Source organism: Hyla sarda, chromosome 4 (genome assembly GCF_029499605.1).
Source record: "Hyla sarda isolate aHylSar1 chromosome 4, aHylSar1.hap1, whole genome shotgun sequence".
Lineage (NCBI taxonomy): Eukaryota > Metazoa > Chordata > Amphibia > Anura > Hylidae > Hyla > Hyla sarda.
The window spans coordinates 38043201-38060585 of record NC_079192.1 but is presented as its reverse complement, the minus strand read 5'-3'; the positions used below and the strand labels follow the sequence as shown (position 1 = coordinate 38060585).

Below are 17385 nucleotides of genomic sequence, written 5' to 3'. Positions count from 1 at the left end.
TCTGAAAAAAATCATAACTACATGCAGGAAAATGTATACGTAAAAAATTGTCATCTCCTGACCCTTATAACTTTTTTATTTTTCCGCTTACGAGCCAGTATGAGGGCTTATTTTTTGCACCATGATCTGATGTTTTTATTGGTACCATTGTTGTATTGATCAGACTTTTTGATCGCTTTTTATTCATTTTTTTAATATAAAAAGTGAACAAAAATACGCTATTTTGGACTTTGGAATTTTTTTGCGCGTACGCCATTGACCATGTGGTTTAATTAATGATATATTTTTATAATTCGGGCATTTCCACATGCGGCGATACCACATATGTTTATTTTTATTTACACTGTTTGTTTTTTTCAAATGGGAAAAGGGGGTGATTCAAACTTTTATTAGGGAAGGGGTTAAATGACCTTTATTAACTTTTTTTTCCACTTTTTTTTTTTGCAGTGTTATAGCTCCCATAGGGCGCTATAACACTGCACACACTGATCTTTTACAATGATCCCTGCAAAGCCATAGCTTTGCATTGATCAGTGTTATAGGCAGTCGATTGCTCAATCCTGGATCTCAGGCTTGGAGCAATCAATTGCCGATCGGATGTGACGGAGGCAGGTAAGGGGACCTCCGCTTGCGTCCTAGCTGATTGGGACATCACGATCAGCCCGACTGAGCTGCCGGGAAGATTTCACTTTCATTTTATATGCGGTGATCAACTTTGATCGCCGCGTCTAAAGGGTTAATAGTGCACGGCACAGCGATCGGTGCTGCATGCTATTTGCTTAGGGTCCAGGCTATCATTAGCCACCGGGACCAACCCAGTATGATGCGGGGTCACGGGGTATACTGGGACCGGGCGCAGGGCATACAGGTACGTCCTGCATCCTTAAGTAATGTAAAAATTATTTGTACAGCAGAAATCAGGAGGCAGAATTGGATAAAAAAAATAAGTAAACATAAAAGCACCTGATTCACTGACCTTATAGTATAGCTTAGGCCTCGTTCACATTGCCGTCAGACTCCGCTATTTGGAGTTCCGTCGGCAATCCGGCTAGAATGACGGGAGTTTAGCGGGGAAAAAAATAGTACAAGCGCTCTTTAATTCTCTGATAAAATTCCTGTAAAATTACTTGGTTCCTCTTATGATCTTCTGTTGTTTCAATAATCTGTCATCTTATTGGCTTACAGTTATGACCTTATAATGTAGTAGTTGTCTTTTGGTGTACTGGTGATTGATGGCATAAACGTCATCAAGAAAAACTATAAATACTCCTGCTAAGGGTATGCTCACATGTACGCAGATTTGATGTGCTGGATTTGATGCACAGGATTTTCTGCTGCAGAATTTAATGTAAACTAAATGAATGAGCACAACTTCTAATCGGCAGTTACAAATCCTGCGCATCAAATCTGCGCAGGATCCTGTAAGGGGGCATTCACACCATATTTGGTGTTTCTGAAGGCTGGATCTGGTAGGAGAATTTCAAAGCAGCCTGCTGCCATATCCCTGCCAGACCCTTGCCCTACCTCATTAAAGGAGTACTCTGAAGCAAAACTTCTCCCCACCAATAGCAAGCATCACTGAAGTTGTATAGCATAGTAAATTACCTCCATTGTCTTGCAGGCAGCCATCACTGTGTTTCGTGAAAACTGGAAGTACAGCTGATCTGTGTGGATTATGACTTTCGTTCCCCATTATGCAGCCGTCCGCGGCCATCTTAGGAACGAAGCGTCATCGTTCTCTGGACGAGTTGGTCCCTCCCACTCATGAATATGCATGCCCACCTTCGTTTGCTTAGCCGACATTCGCTCGGCTGAGTAAATGCCTCCCCAGCCTCCCTCCTATCATGCTGAGCTGCGCGCGCCTGCGCACTCAGCATTTACTTTGGATCGGGCATGTGATCTTCCTCGTCCAGTAATAGCCCTGGTAGTTATGCCGGCGTAACTATCAGGATTATTCACAAAAGGAGTTACACATAAAAGTAACGTAGCACCAGTCCTATGCGCATGACCAAATGCTAGATGGAGGGAGGGGAGGGGAAGGGAGGGGAGGAGGAGGGAGGCACGGAGGGACAGGAACTTGAAGCAAGGCAGCATGGGGGATGACGATTTTTACGTCACCCTCCACACCACCATAACCAGGAAGTGCCGTGAAATACGGAACGCCACATCAAGAGAACGGCTGGACCGATTGCAACAAGAAGTACATGACCAGAGAGGTACAGACATGGGGAACATTTGGAAGGTATACGTTTATAAATCAGAGTACTCCTTTAAATTTAATGAGCAGAACTGAGCAAGCAGGGGACTCTGATCTGGTAATTTACTGGGAAAAATGTCCTGACCAGCACAGGTCTGGCAGGAATACAATAGCAGGTTATTTTGAAATTCTCCAGCTGGATCCAGCTACTGGAGGCTGAAAATGAGGTCCACCCTAACTAGCAAGTGACAGCAATTGCCTTCTAACCTCCTGATAATGCTATGATTCCATCAAAACATGTTGTGGAGGGTGTATTAAATACATTTTAATATCATGCTTTATTGTGGTAGCTACAGAGTACAGCAGCCTTTGTATAGAGGATAAGATGTCTAGCAGTGGAGTATACCTTTAAGGCCAAGCTCGAGAATGACAGAGCTAGTTTTTAATTTTTAACAAATTTGTTGAAATGCTTTCAATTTCATTTTTTTTTTAGTACAAGGAACAACATAACAAAAGGTGAACTGATCTGCTTAAAAAATATGTAATGCAAAATTATATTTACGGACAAACTGTACAACAAAAAAACGACTAAAATAATCTTAATACAGAAAAGATGACTCTTTTGATCGAAAACATACTCAGTGTCCTAAAGTTCAAAATAAGCAGCATCCTTAATGGGTTAATACATTGAGTTTGTTGATGTATTTGTGGGACCATTCAAAGGCAACCTCATTGAGTCACAAAGGGATGGACAGGAGCTGTGCATGGCTGCCCCACCATTCCCTCTGTATACAAAATCAACATTTCAATTAGCAGAGAAAGGGATTAGTCTATTGAAATGACTTTATTACACGTCCGTAATGTTTATGGTAATTCCATATGCAATTAAACTCTGCTAAAAGGAGGAGAGAAATAAAAGAAATTGAACAGAACTCACAGGATACATTCAAAACAATGTGGTACAGAACTCCCTCTAATCCAGCATCAAATACATGTAGATTTAATGACAGATTATCAGGAAACTACCCCATGGTTAGTAGTTTTTTTAGGTTACAAATAGAGACGTTTAAGGGGGGATATGATAAACGTATATAAGTATATTAATGGCCCATACAAAAAATATGGAGAAAAACTGTTCCAGGTTAAACCCCCCCAAAGGACGAGGGGGCACTCCCTCCGTCTGGAGAATAAAAAGTTTAGTCTCAAGGGGCGACACGCCTTCTTTACCGTGAGGACTGTGAATTTATGGAACGGTCTACCTCAGGAACTGGTCACAGCTGGAACAATTTACAGCTTTAAAACAGGATTAGATACATTCCTGGAACAAAATAACATTAATGCTTATGAAGAAATATAAAATATCATCCCTTCCCAATATCGCGCCACACCCCTACCCCTTAATTCCCTGGTTGAACTTGATGGACATATGTCTTTTTTCGACCGTACTAACTATGTAACTATGTAACTATGTAAAACTATAATTTATTGGACTTGTGAGCTTAAAGGAGTAATCGGGGATATAACAATTTAGGATAGGGGATATGTTTCAGATTGCAGGGATCTGACCACTGGGACCCCAGCGATCTCCCATACAGGCCCTTACTCTCAGTCCAAATGACTCGTGACGACCACGGCACGAAGCGGCAGCCGACACGCCCCCTCAATGCAACTCTGTGGGAGAGCCAAAGATTGCTGAATGCAGCGCTCTTGCTCTTTCATAGAGCTGCATTGAGGGCCGCAGCTTCAGGCGGTGGTCGACTATGTCCTATTCAGGAGGAGAGCCCGGGCTCGTACGGTATATCTCTTATTCCCTATGCTTAGAATAGGGGATATACGTTTTTTTTATACCTGAGATCTCCTTTAAATGTCCCCCTTTTAGCATCATGTGGTTCTTAGGTCTAAAAATTGTCTATTCCTTAAATAGCCACTGTCATTTGAAAAAAAAATGTGTGCATACATATATATAGTACAAGTTAATATAAGAAACTTTTTAATATATCTTATTAGACCAACATGCTCCTTTCTGCTGTTGTTTACGGTGTCCATTTTAGGACAGCATCAGCCGTCAGCCGCACCTCGCTCATCCTTCAGTCAAAACGGCTTCCCGCCTCCTCCCCCAGACAAATCGCTGTCAGTTTTCACCCGTACCTCCCTCATCCTTAAGCCAAAACGGCTTCCCGCCTCCTCCCCCAGACAAATCGCTGTCAGTTTTCAGCCGTACCTCCCTCATCCTTAAGCCAAAACGGCGTCCCGCCTCCTCCCACAGACAAATCGCTGTCAGTTTTCAGCCGTACCTCCCTCATCCTTCAGCGAAAACTGCGGCCCGCCTCCTCCCTCCTCCGAAACTGCCTCCCCCCTTCTCCGAAACTGCGTCCCGCCTACTCCCTCCTCCGTCAGGCAAAATCTTTGTCAACCTAAACTCTCTCATGCTGAGTTATCACAGCTTCGGCAGACCTGCTAGCACAGACAGTGTGTGATTGCCTGGCAGCAAAGATACTGTGATTGGTTGATGGGAGTGCAAAGATACTGTGATTGGTTGATGGGAGCGTAGGGGTGTTCAGTCCCGCTCCACTGTTTAGACACATTTCTTTACAAACCCAAATCCTCTAATGTACCCAGCTTTCCCCTATTCCTGCAAAACAAACCTGCGCTCACTGTGATTGGTTGATGGGAGCGTAGGTGTGTGCAGTCCCGCTCCACTGTTTAGACACATTTCTTTACAAACCCAAATCCTCTCATGTACCCAGCTTTCCCCTATTCCTGCAAAACAAACCTGCGCTCTCAGCTTTTCCCCTTTTCCTGCAAAACCTACAGTTAAGTAGTCAGCTGTAGGTTTATCAGGAATTGTTAAAAGCTGAGTACATAACTGTAGGTTTTGCAGGAATAGGGGAAAAGCCGAGAGCGCAGCTTTGTTTTTTAGGGGAAAGCTGGGTACATGAGAGGATTAGGCTTTGTAAAGAAATGTGTCTAAACAGTGGAGTGGTACTGCACACACCTACGCTCCCATCAACCAATCACAGTGAGCGCAGGTTTGTTTTGCAGGAATAGGGGAAAGCTGGGTACATGAGAGGATTAGCGCAGGTTTGTTTTGCAGGAATAGGGGAAAGCTGGGTACATGTGAGGATTAGGGTTTGTAAAGAAATGTGTGTAAACAGTGGAGCGGGACTGCACACACCTACGCTCAGGAAAGCTGGGTACATGAGAGGATTAGCACAGGTTTGTTTTGCAGGAATAGGGGAAAGCTGGGTACATGAGAGGATTAGGGTTTGTAAAAAAATGTGTGTAAACAGTGGAGCGGGACTGCACACACCTACGCTCCCATCAACCAATCACAGTATCTTTGCTGGCAGCAGCCAATCACACACTGTCTGTGCTAGCAGGTCTGCCGAAGCTCTGCTGACTCAGCACTTTCATTTTCATCTGAGGTATGACAGACTTAAGGATGACAAAGGTTTTGCCTGACGGAGGAGGGAGGAGACGGGACGCCGTTTTGTCTGAAGGATGAGCGAGGGAGGAGGCGGGATGCCGTTTTGGCTGAAGGATGAGCGAGGTACAGCTTGACGGCTGATGCTGTCCTAAAATGGACACCGTAGTTGTTCAAAGGGAACTACGGTGGAAAACAATTTTTTTCTAATCAACTGGTGCAGAAAGTTAAACAGATTTGTAAATTGCTTCTATTAATTTGTCCAGAGTACAAGCAAATCCCCATAGCAACCTCCCCTCCTTTGGACAGTTCCTGATACCGACAGATGTGTCAGCAGACAACAGTGGTCAGACAGAAAACAACTACAGAAATATATACAACTTCCTGTGGCGCATACAGCAGCTAATAAGTGCTGAAAGGATTAAGATTTTTAAATAGAAATCATTTACAAATCTGTTTAACTTTCTGGCAAAAGTTGTTTAAAAAAATAAATAAATAAATAAAAAGCTCTTTCCCTTCAATCTGCTTCAAGGAAGCCAACAGGAACCGCCAGTGTGCCCAATCGAATGTTTTCTCAGCATCAACAGAGAGCAGGGGCACCAACGGTCCTCCTTGGTAAGCCTGAGAAATCAAAGAAATTGTACGCAGTGTTTTCCTTTGCCTTCCTTCCTGTTACAAATCCCATGTGATCTCCATGGATAACTACAGAGATAACTGCGTCCAGACGAACTGCTAGGATTTTAGAAAACAACTATATATCGCAGTTGTTCAGCGAAATAGGACAATCTTTTTGCCAATACGCAGTATCCTTATTAGGCTTAGGCAAGACCACCACATGTGCCTTCAGGGCCTGCTTAGGAAATGGGCAAGAAGGGGAGATGCTGTTAGGAAAGTCACCAACAGAGACTAATAGGATTGATAAAAAGCAGCTGTAAAGCTGTCAGGGAAAGGCTCTTAGCACATTTAAGAGAAGAAATCACCAGAGGGTGTTTTGGAGGGGTATTCCAGGGAAATATTTTTTACATTTAATGGTCAAGGTGTCAAGAAAATATTTTAATAAAATGTACTCACCTGCCACCGATCTCCCACTTGTCCTTATTCTTGCTGCCAGCGCTTCCTGAACCATAGGAAAAACTAACTAAGCAAATCAGGGACAGTAAGGGCAACCTAACTCATGGACTCATGGACTGACCAGGTATTTCTTATGTGTCTAGATGGAGAACAATAATTGCCAACAGTGGGAACTGGCACTGGCAAGGGATTGGTAGCAGGTGAGTAAAATTTTTTTCCTGACACCTTGAGCAGTTTTAAAGGTAGTTTCTCTACTTTTGTTTATGCCTATGGCAATTCAGTATAGTGAGCCAGTGTCTACAAGCATTACCTGAATAATATGGCATCCAGTGGAAGATGGAAATAAACTGTGCTTATCTTCATATGAGAATTAATTTATTTAACAGGTACAAAAGATAATGGGTGCCCTATTATGGATCGGAAACACAGCTCAGTATGTCCTTGACAAATGTGTGTAATCCAGAAAATCCACTAGCCTGTCTTTCTAATGGTTCTTTGCAGGGCATTATAAAATATTATAAAAACTATTACTTTACAAGGTCTAGTTCCCACTGCTGCTAATCATACAATAGGCTGTTGCTATAGCTGAACAAAATGTCATGGTTGTAACTCTAGTCTTCCATTGGCTTCAATGTCCACATTATTGAGAGCAAAAAGTATAAATGATGTGCAATATGCTGTGATTATGGCATAATTGAATTCAGCTATATATAATGTGGGCTCCACAGAAGCTAATGGGAAACAAGGGATCGAGCGGGTTGGGGGACAGTGGGGGTTGTCTCATGCTTAAACAAAGACATACCTATATGCAATTAGATATTTCCAGAACCATCAAGCTCAGCCTATATTTAATTAATGTATTTGGCCTGCGCTAGGCTGCATTCACATCGTTTGCAGCCTACGACTGCCGGCTGGGGGATGGGAAAACTAGGCGCTCCTGAACCCCAGCCGGACTGGCGCCAAAACCCATTCACTTAAATGAGTCAGACAGTAGCTCAGTTCGGCTCCATTTTGCCCCGTATCCGGTTCTGTGACCGGACCTAAAACTGTAGTATACAGTGATCTGAATGCAGCCTAAGACTATGCAGACTTGCTGTTTGGCAGGCTTGTCTTTTACGTTCAATACGTTTTTTTATTGAATGTTTTAAATTAATGAACCAAAACAACATTTAAATACATATTATGAAGGCAAAACATGGTCGTAGCATTCAATTCAATGTAAATATGCAGAAGTAGGTACAGAGAAAACAAGGAAAACATAAAGGCGTCTAAACGTGATGTCTAAAAAAAATTGCAATATAAAGTGATGTTCACTGTGTGTAGCTATATGAGAACTATTATAAAAGTCAGCAAATAGCCCAACCTTTGTGAGATAATGAGTTGTAGCTAGAGTTGTCAGGTTGTCTAATGAGGATTACCTCATTAGACCGAGATACACCGCAAGGGGTTTAGAGGGCTACATTTGGGGCTAAAAAGAGAAGAGCGAGGTGGAAGGGGCCTGGAAAGGGTATCATAGGTCAAGTGAAAGGACCATAGAGGTTCGGAATGCTAAATATCTACACAATGTATGGACGCTTTCCATGCTTGCCACCTATGACTAAACTTCTCATATCCAGCAGAGCCCAATGCTAATACTTTTTCAAAGGAATATGTCGTGTTCACTTTACATATGATTGTGGAAATTAGAGGTACTGTGTTCGTTTTCCAATGGGATAAGATTGCTGCACCAGTCTTCCTCCGTGAAAGTGAGACCAAGATCTCTCTCCCAAAGTCTAAGTGAATAGTGTTTCTTAAAAGTATCTGCCTGTGTTAGGGAGTTATATAGCAGCTTCAGACCTTTCTGGTTTGAAGAGAGAAAATTGGCCGTAGAGGCACTAATTCTTAGTGAGCTATGAGATAATGAGTCGTGGAAATGTCTAATTTGTAAGTACTTGTAAAAATCCCTAGCTGGAAGAGAAAACTTATCCTGTATAGAAGCAAAAGATAATAAGCGACCAGAAGATCAGTCACTGTGTGGATCCCCGCAGCTGACCAGTTAGTCAAATTAATGTTAGGTATAGATGATTCCACTAGTGTGAGGGGATAATATGAGGTAAGAGTAGTGTGCTTGAGGAAGTGGTTCCAGGCTTTTAGGGAAGCTTTAATAATCGGGTTTTGGGAGTGAGTGAGAGATAAACTCCAAAGGGGCAACAATAAGGAGTTGTGTAGGGAAAACGGGGAGGTGTAATGTAGTTCAATGCGCTCCCATGGGGTGGACAAATCATTCCTCCACCATTGTTTAAGAGGAAAGATAAGAGAAGCCATATAATATCCATGAATGTTCGGGGAGCCCATTCCACCCCTCAGCTTAGATTTGGATAGAATATTCTGAGATAATCTAGGTTTGGAGTTTGCCCATATAAAACTAGACAGTATGCGCTGTGAGGAGACAAAGAATGAGTTTGGTATATCTATGGCTAAGGTACGGAAAATATAGAGGAATTTAGGTAAAAGGAAAATTTTAAAAGCAGCTACCCTGCCAACCCAGGAGATCAAATTAGTGGAGAGGGTATCTACTTCTTTAGCTATATTATCTAGCACAGGGAGGTAATTCATTTTGTATAGGGGTATGAGAGTTGAAGCCTCAAATATTGGATGGAGGACTCCCGCCAGTCAAATAGGTAAAGTGAACGAAGGGAAGTTGCCACCTCACCAGGTACATTGAGAGCCAGGGCCTGTGTCTTAGCAGCATTCAAGTGATAATATGACAGGGACCCAAAGCTATGTATTTGTGCGAGGACCGCCGGAACTATGGTAGAGGGATTCGAGGTAGAAATGATGATGTCATCTGCATAAAGGGAGATGGTATGCTCCTCGGAGCCTATCTGAATTCCTGAGATATTGGGATCTAATCGGATCGACTGGGCCAGTGGCTCAATCGAGAGGATGTATATTAGGGGGGACAGGGGGCATCCCTGCCTGGATCCATTTGTAATATCAAAATCTATCGAAAGGGCACCATTGGCCAACACTCTGGCGGAGGGACTGGAGTACAGGGAGGAAATGGCAGACAAGACAAATCCCCAAAGACTCATTTCTCTGAGTACCGAGAAGGTGAACGACCAGCAGAGCCGGTCAAACGCCTTCTCAGCGTCCAACGCCAGTATAACCGATGGTACATTGTGTTGTTCTATGTGGTGGAAGACATGAAGCATCCTTCTAGCGTTACAACATTTTGTCCAGACATGTCAAAAGTTTAGATTGCACCAGGTCTCACTCCGGAGACTCGATATGATCACGAGTTATAAGCCAGTGAAATGCGGAGTGCCCTGCAACAGACTACAGCGACTTATTCACAATCGGGGTGGGTCTAAGAAGTAAGCCCCCGTGCAATCTAAACTTTTAACATGTCTGAGCAACATGTCAAAAGTTTTATCAAATAGATGCTTTAACCCCTTCCTGCAGAATGACTTATATAAATGTCAGGTTATGCTGGTAGTTCGCTCGTCCTGATGTTTATATAAGTCATTCAGTTAACCCAACGATACGCGGCATTGCACGGGTTAACAGCCAGAAGTCCGGCTGTTACCGACGGGAGACAACTTCTGCAACACACCGCAGGACCATCTGTGAATGGTCCTGATCAGCGATCACTGTGATTGGTCCCTGTGGACCAATCACAGTGTCTCAGCTGACTGGAGAGGGGGAAAGTTCAGATCCCCCACTTTGCCCACCACTAGAAGTCCGGGCAGATCGGGGAAAGATGACCCTGAGAGCTGCGGGGGCCAATGTGGCGGGGGGACCAGTAGCACATACCTGAGGACCGGCCCAGGCAGCGGGGGACGGCTGCAGGCAAGTGGACGAGGCAATGGCGGCGTCGGCATCAGAGGCAGCGGTGAATATCGCCTTTAGCTGTCTGGGCATGCTGGGAGTTGTAGTTCTGTAACATCTGGCCCTTCAGATGTTGCCGAACTACAACTCCCAGCATACCTGGGCAGTCCAGGCATACTTGGAGTTGAAGTTTTGCAAGATCTGGAGGGCTACAGTTTGGACACCACTACACAGTGGTCTCCAAACATTTCTCCTCCAGTTGTTGCAAAACTACAACTCCCAGCATGAACCTTTGGCTGTCTGGGCATGCTGGGAGTTGTAGTTTTGCAACAACTGGAGGCACACTGGTTGGGAAACATTGTCTGTTTCCTAACTCAGTGTTTCCCAACCCGCGTGCCTCCAGCTGTTGCAAAACTATAACTCCCAGCATGCACTGACAGACCATGCATGCTGGGAGTTGGAGTTTTGCAACAGCTGGAGGCACACAGGTTGGGAAACACTGAGTTCAGTAACAAACTCTCAGTGTTTTGCAATCAGTGTGCCTCCAGCTGTTCCATAACTACAACCCCCAGCATGCACGGACAGCCAAAGGGCATGCTGGAAGTTGTAGTAGTACAGGGTACATTCACACAGGCAGGGTTTTACAGCGAGTTTCTCACTGCAAGTTTGAGATGAAGCAAATTTTCCGCTGAAGCTTAAACTCCCAGCGGGAAACTCGCTGTGAACCCCCGCCCGTGTGAATGTACCTTAAAAACACTACACTACACTACACAAAATAAAGGGTAAAACACTACATATACACATACCTCTACATAATCCCCTCCCCAATAAAAATGAAAAACATCTGGTACGGCACAGCCTCCAGCTGTTGCAAAACAACAACTCCCAGTATTGCCAGACAGCCATTGACTGTCCAGGCATGCTTGGGGTTTTGCAACAGCTGGAGGCACCCTGTTTATGAATCACTGGCGTAGAATACCCCTATGTCCACCCCTATTCAAATCCCTAACTTAGGCCTCAAATGCGCATGGCGCTCTCTCACTTCGGAGCCCTGTCGTATTTCAAGGCAACAGTTTAGGGCCACATATGGGGTATTTCCTTACTCGGGAGAAATTGCCTAACAAATTTTGGGAGCTTTTTCTTCTTTTACCCCTTATGAAAAGGTAACGTTTGGGTCTACTCCAGCATGTTATTGTAAAAAATATTTTTTTTACATTAACTTGCTGGTGTTGCCTCATACTTTTCATTTTCACAAGAGGTAAAAGGAAAAAAAGACCCCCAAAATGTTCTCCTGAGTACGGAAATAAATGTACGGACGTAAAATGCTCTGCGGGCACACAACAAAGCTCAGGAGTGAGAGCGCCATGTACATTTGAGGTGATTTGCACAGGGATGGCTGATCGTTATAGCGGTTCTGACACAAAGATGGAAAAAAACACCCACATTTGGAAACTACACCCCTTACGGAATGTAACAAGGGGTATAGTGAGCCTTAAAACCCCACAGGTGTTTAAAGAATTTTTGTTAAAGTTGGGCGTGAAAATGAAATTTTTTTATTTTTTCACTAAAATGCTGGTGTTATCCCAAATTTTTCATTTTCACAAGGGGTAATAGGAAAAAAAATTATAACACCATTTCTTCTGAGTAAGGACATACCCCATATGTGGATGTAAAGTGCTCTGCTGCGAACTACAATGCTCAGAAGAGAAGGAGCGCCATTAGGCTTTTGGAGAGAGAATTTGGCTGGAATTGAAGGCCACGTGTGTTTACAATGCCCCCATGGTGCCAGAACAGTGGAACCCCCCCCCCACATGTAACTCCATTTTAGAAACTACACCCCTCACAGAATGTAATAAGGGGTGCAGTGAACATTTACACCCCACAGGTGTCTGACAGATTTTTGTAACAGTGGTCCGTGAAAATGAAAAATAAAATTTTTCATTTGCACAGCCCACTGTTCCAAAAGGCTGTCAAATGGCAGTGGAGTGTAAGTGCTCACTGCAACCCTTATTACATTCCGTGAGGGGTGTAGTTTCCAAAATGGGGTCACATGGGGGGGTGGGGATCCACTGTTCTGGTAGCATGGGGGCTTTGTAAACGCACATGGCCCCCGACTTCCATTCCAAACAAATTCTCTCTCCAAAAGCCCAATGGTGCTCCTTCTCTTCTGAGCATTGTAGTTTGCCCACAGAGCACTTTACATCCACACATGGGGTATTTCCATACTCAGGAGTTACAAATTTTGTTGAGCATTTTCTCCTATAACCTCTTGTAAAAATTGTAAATTTGGGAAAAAATGCTGCATTTTAGTGAATTTTTTATATTTTATATTTAGACATCTGATTTTAACGAAAAGTTGTCAAACACCTGTGGGGTGTTAAGGCTCAATGTACCCCTTGTTACATGCCTTGAGGGGTGTAGTTTCCAAAATAGTATGCCATGTGTTTTTTTTTTTTTTTTTTTTTTTGCTGTTATGGCACCACAGGGGCTTCCTAAATGTGACATGCCCCCCAAAAATTATTTCAGCAAAATTTGCTTTCAAAAACCCAAATGTGGCTCTTTCTCTTCCGAGCATTGTAGTGCGCCAGCAGAGCACTTGATGTCCACATATGGGGTATTCCCATTACCTCTTGTAAAAATTGTAAATTTGGGGGAAAATCTGCATTTTAGTGAAAACATATTTTATTTTTTCATTTACACATCCGATTTTAACGAAAAATAATCAAACACCTGTGGAGTTTTAAGGCTCACTGTACCCTTTGTTATATGCCTTGAGGGATGTCGTTTCCAAAATAGTGTGCCATGTGTTTTTTTTGTTTTTGTTAGTTTTTTCGGCTATGGAACCATAGAGGCTTCCTAAATGTGACATGCCCCCTAAAAACCATTTCAGCAAAATTCACTCTTTAAAATCCCATTGTCGCTCCTTCGCTTCTGAGCCCTCTAGTTCACTAACAGAGCACTTTCGAGAGAAATTGGGTTACACATTTTGGGGGACATTTTCTCCTTTTACCCCTTGTAAAAATTCAAAAACTGGGTCTGCAAGAACATGTTAGTGTAAATTGAGATTTTGAATTTTCTCCTTCACTTTACTGTTATTCCTGTGAAACACTTAAATGGTTAACAAACATTATAAATATCATTTTGAATACTTTGAGGGGTGCAGTATTTATAATGGGGGTCATTTATTGGGTATTTCTAATATGAAAACCCCTCAAATCCACTTCAAATCTGAACTGGTCCCTGAAAAATTCCAATTTAGAATTTTTTTTTTTAAATTGGAAAATTTCTGCTGAACTATGAAGCCCTCTGATGTCTTCCAAAAGTAAAAACATGTCAACTTTATGATGCAAACATAAAGTAGACATATTGTATATGAGAATCAATATATAATTTATTTGGTATGTCTATTTTCCTCACAAGCAGAGAGCTTCAAAGTTAGAAAAATGCAAAATGTTCAAATTTTTCCTGACATTTTTGCATTTTTCTCCAAGAAATAATGCAAGTATCGATGAAAATTTACCCCTATGATAAAGTAGAATATGTCATGAAAAAAACATCTGAGAATCAAATTCATAAGTAAAAGATTCCCAGAGTTATTAATGCTTAAAGTGACAGTGGTCAGATGTGCAAAAAAATGTGAAAATGGGCTTGGTCCTTAAGGGGTAAAAATGTAGTCTAATACAGTAGGGCAAAAAAGTATTTAGTCAGCCACCAATTGTGCAAGTCCTCTCACTTAAAAAGATGTGAGAGGCCTGTAATTTTCATCGTAGGTATACCTCAACTATGAGAGACATAATTGAAAAAAAAATCCATAAGATCACATTGTCTGATTTTTAAAGAATTTATTTTCTAATTATGGTGGAAAATAAGTATTTGGTCAATAACAAGTTCATCTCAATACTTTGTTATATACCCTTTGTTGGCAATGACAGAGGTCAAACATTTTCTGTAAGTCTTCACAAGGTTTTCATACACTGTTGCTGGTATTTTGGCCCATTCCTCCATGCAGATCTCCTCTAGAGCAGTTATGTTTTGGGGCTGTCACTGGGCAGCACAGACTTTCAGCTCCCTCCAAAGGTTTTCTATGGGGTTGAGATCTGGAGACTAGCTAGGCCACTCCAGGACCTTGAAATGCTTCTTACAAAGCCACTCCTTCATTGCCCGGGCGGTGTGTTTGGGATCATTGGCATGCTTTTTGGGATCATTGGCATGCATTGTCAAGACTCAGCCATGTTTAATGTTCAATGCCCTTGCTGATGGAAGGAGATTTTCACTCAAGATCTCATTATACATGGCCCCATTCATTATTTCCTTTACACGGATCAGTTGTCCTGGTCCCTTAGCAGAAAAACAGCCCCAAAGCATGATGCTTCCAGCCCCATGCATAGGTATGGTGTTCTTTGGATGCAACTCAGCATTCTTTGTCGTCGTCTCCCCCCCCCCCCACAACACGACGAGTTGAGTTTTTACCAAAAAGTTCTACTTTGGTTTCATCTGACCATATGATATTCTCCTAATACTCTTTCGGGTCATCCAAATGCTCTCTAGCAAACTTCAGATGGGCCCAGACATATACTGGCTTAAGCAGGGGGACACATGTGGCACTGCATGATTTGAGTGCCTGGTAGCCTTTTTACTTTAATCCCAGCTCTCTGTAGGTTATTCATTAGGTCCCCCCGTGTGGTTCTGGGATTTTTGCTCACCGTTCTTGTGATCATTTTTACACCACGGGGTGAGATCTTCCTCAGATTGAGGGAGATTATCAGTGGTTTTTTATGTCTTCCATTTTCTAATAATTGCTCTCACAGTTGATTTCTTCACACCAAGCTGCTCGCCTATTGTAGATTCAGTCTTCCCAGCCTGGTGGAGGTCTACAATTTTGTTTCTGGTGTCCTTGAACAGATCTTTGGTCTTTGCCATAGTGAAGTTTGGAGTGTGACTGTTTGAGGTTGTGGACAGGTGTCTTTTATACTGATAACAAGTTCAAACAGGAGCCATTAATACAGGTAATGAATGGAGGACAGAGGAGACTCTTAAAGAAGAAGTTACATGTCTGTGAGAACCAGAAATCTTGCTTGTTTGTAGGTGACCAAATACTTATTTTTCACCATAATTTGCATATAAATTCTTTTAAAATCATACAATGTGATTTTATGGATTTTTTTTCTCATTATGTCTCTCGTAGTTGAAGTATACATATGATGAAAATTACAGCCTCTCTCATCTTTTTAAGTGGGAGAACTTGCACAGTTGGTGGCTGACTAAATACTTTTTTGCCCCACTATATGTGGGCAGTCTGTTATAGAGCAGGATGAGCCAAGCAGGTTATACATAAATATATTTGTGAGAAAAGTTTCATTGGAACTAGTAATTCATTCTGGGCTTAGGAGTCCAGTGGGTGGTCCTCTGATTGACAGTTGTCTCTTTATTAAGACTCATGCAGCAATGGCTGTTAATCACTGAGTAGGACCACCCACTGGACTCCTAAGCCCAGAATGAATAACTGCTTCTGAATCTTATCCCACAAATATGTATATTGATCTGCTTAGCTTCTGCTGCTCTATACCATGCTGCCCACCGACTATACTGCATTTTCACTGTGATAGGTTTCCTTTTAAATTGTATGCACCTGTCTAGTGTATATGCATTTGTACTCTTGTATATCCATTTGTCTTTTTGCTGATCTACTGTTTGATTAGTTATGGACATTGTTGGCTGTATTTTTTTTCAATAAATTTGTATGTTTAATACTGATTAAAGGGGTACTCCGCTGCCCCAGCGTTCGTAACATTTTGTTCCAAATGCTTGGAGTGGGCATCACGCCGTGCCCCCTCAATGCAAGTCAATGGGAGGGGGCGTGGCATGAAATCACGACCCCTGCTGCGGGCACCCAGCGTTCTAAACGAACATCGGGTGCTGCACAGAGATCGTGGGGGACCTAGGAGATAAGTTGTCTAGGGGTGGAGTACCTCTTTAAAAAAAATCAAGCGTCTATGAAGAATCAATTCCAGAAATGCGTCGAACAACATGCCTGCTTTTTTTGTTGCATTTCAGTCACACATCCGAGACTGTATCCTAAGGAACAAAAAACAAAGAAAGAGCGCCTCCATGTGCAGAAATGTTAGCAAGATATGTATAATCATAAGGTGAGTGTTACACTCACCTCAAGTGGTTGTGCCCTCTTCATATCAATGGTTTGGCAGCGTGGATAACAAACTTCCACTACTTGTGTCGCCTGTTCCTTGAGACTGTATCCTAAGGCCTTCTTAACACAAGACCTTGCATTTGTAATGGCTTTGGGGCATTCACTATTTTGTAATACTTTGCAAATAAGTTTTTTATGTAGGAATTTTAATGTCCTACAGAAAATCATATGGTGAAAAAAAGGGCATAAGACAAATCAACATATTTTTGGAGAAGTGATTTCTACAGAACAGGATGTGACAGCCTAGTGTGAGGCTCAGTAATCACTTTTTTAACATATATATTGTAAGGATTTCACCCCGGGGTTAGCTCTGGGATCGTCCTTGACACAGTCACATGTTTCTACTTCATTCAGCAGGCAAACAACAGTTCTTTATGCAAGTTTGGCTCCTCGCCAGCTTTATTAGACAGGTTGCAGGATAAATAATAACATAACACAGGAACAAACAAAATCCTAAACCGTCTAGCCACTAACTACACAACCCAGTATGCCCTGACTATCAACTGGAGGGCTTTTCCCTGCCAGTGAACACCTTAAGGACTACGCCCATTTGGGCCTTAAGGACTCAGACAATCTTATTTTTACATTTTCGTTTTTTCCTCCTTGCCTTCTAAAAATCATAACTCTTTTATATTTTCATCCACAGACTAGTATGAAGGCTTGTTTTTTCCGCTACCA

The 17385-nt window shown here is 42.5% G+C and overlaps 1 protein-coding gene across 2 annotated transcripts in view; it reads left to right on the top strand.

Annotated features, from left to right (window-relative positions):
* PDE4A (phosphodiesterase 4A) overlaps nucleotides 1–17385 on the top strand; it is a 1221221-nt gene that overhangs the window by 342448 nt on the left and 861388 nt on the right. The window contains exons 4-5 of one of the 2 annotated variants that reach the window (XM_056570564.1): nucleotides 6154–6236; nucleotides 6836–6892. The gene's annotated coding sequence lies outside the window, so the exon portion shown is untranslated. Of the gene's footprint in view, nucleotides 1–6153; nucleotides 6237–6835; nucleotides 6893–16557; nucleotides 16649–17385 lie in introns of those variants that run through there. The other variant, XM_056570566.1, reaches the window with a different exon arrangement.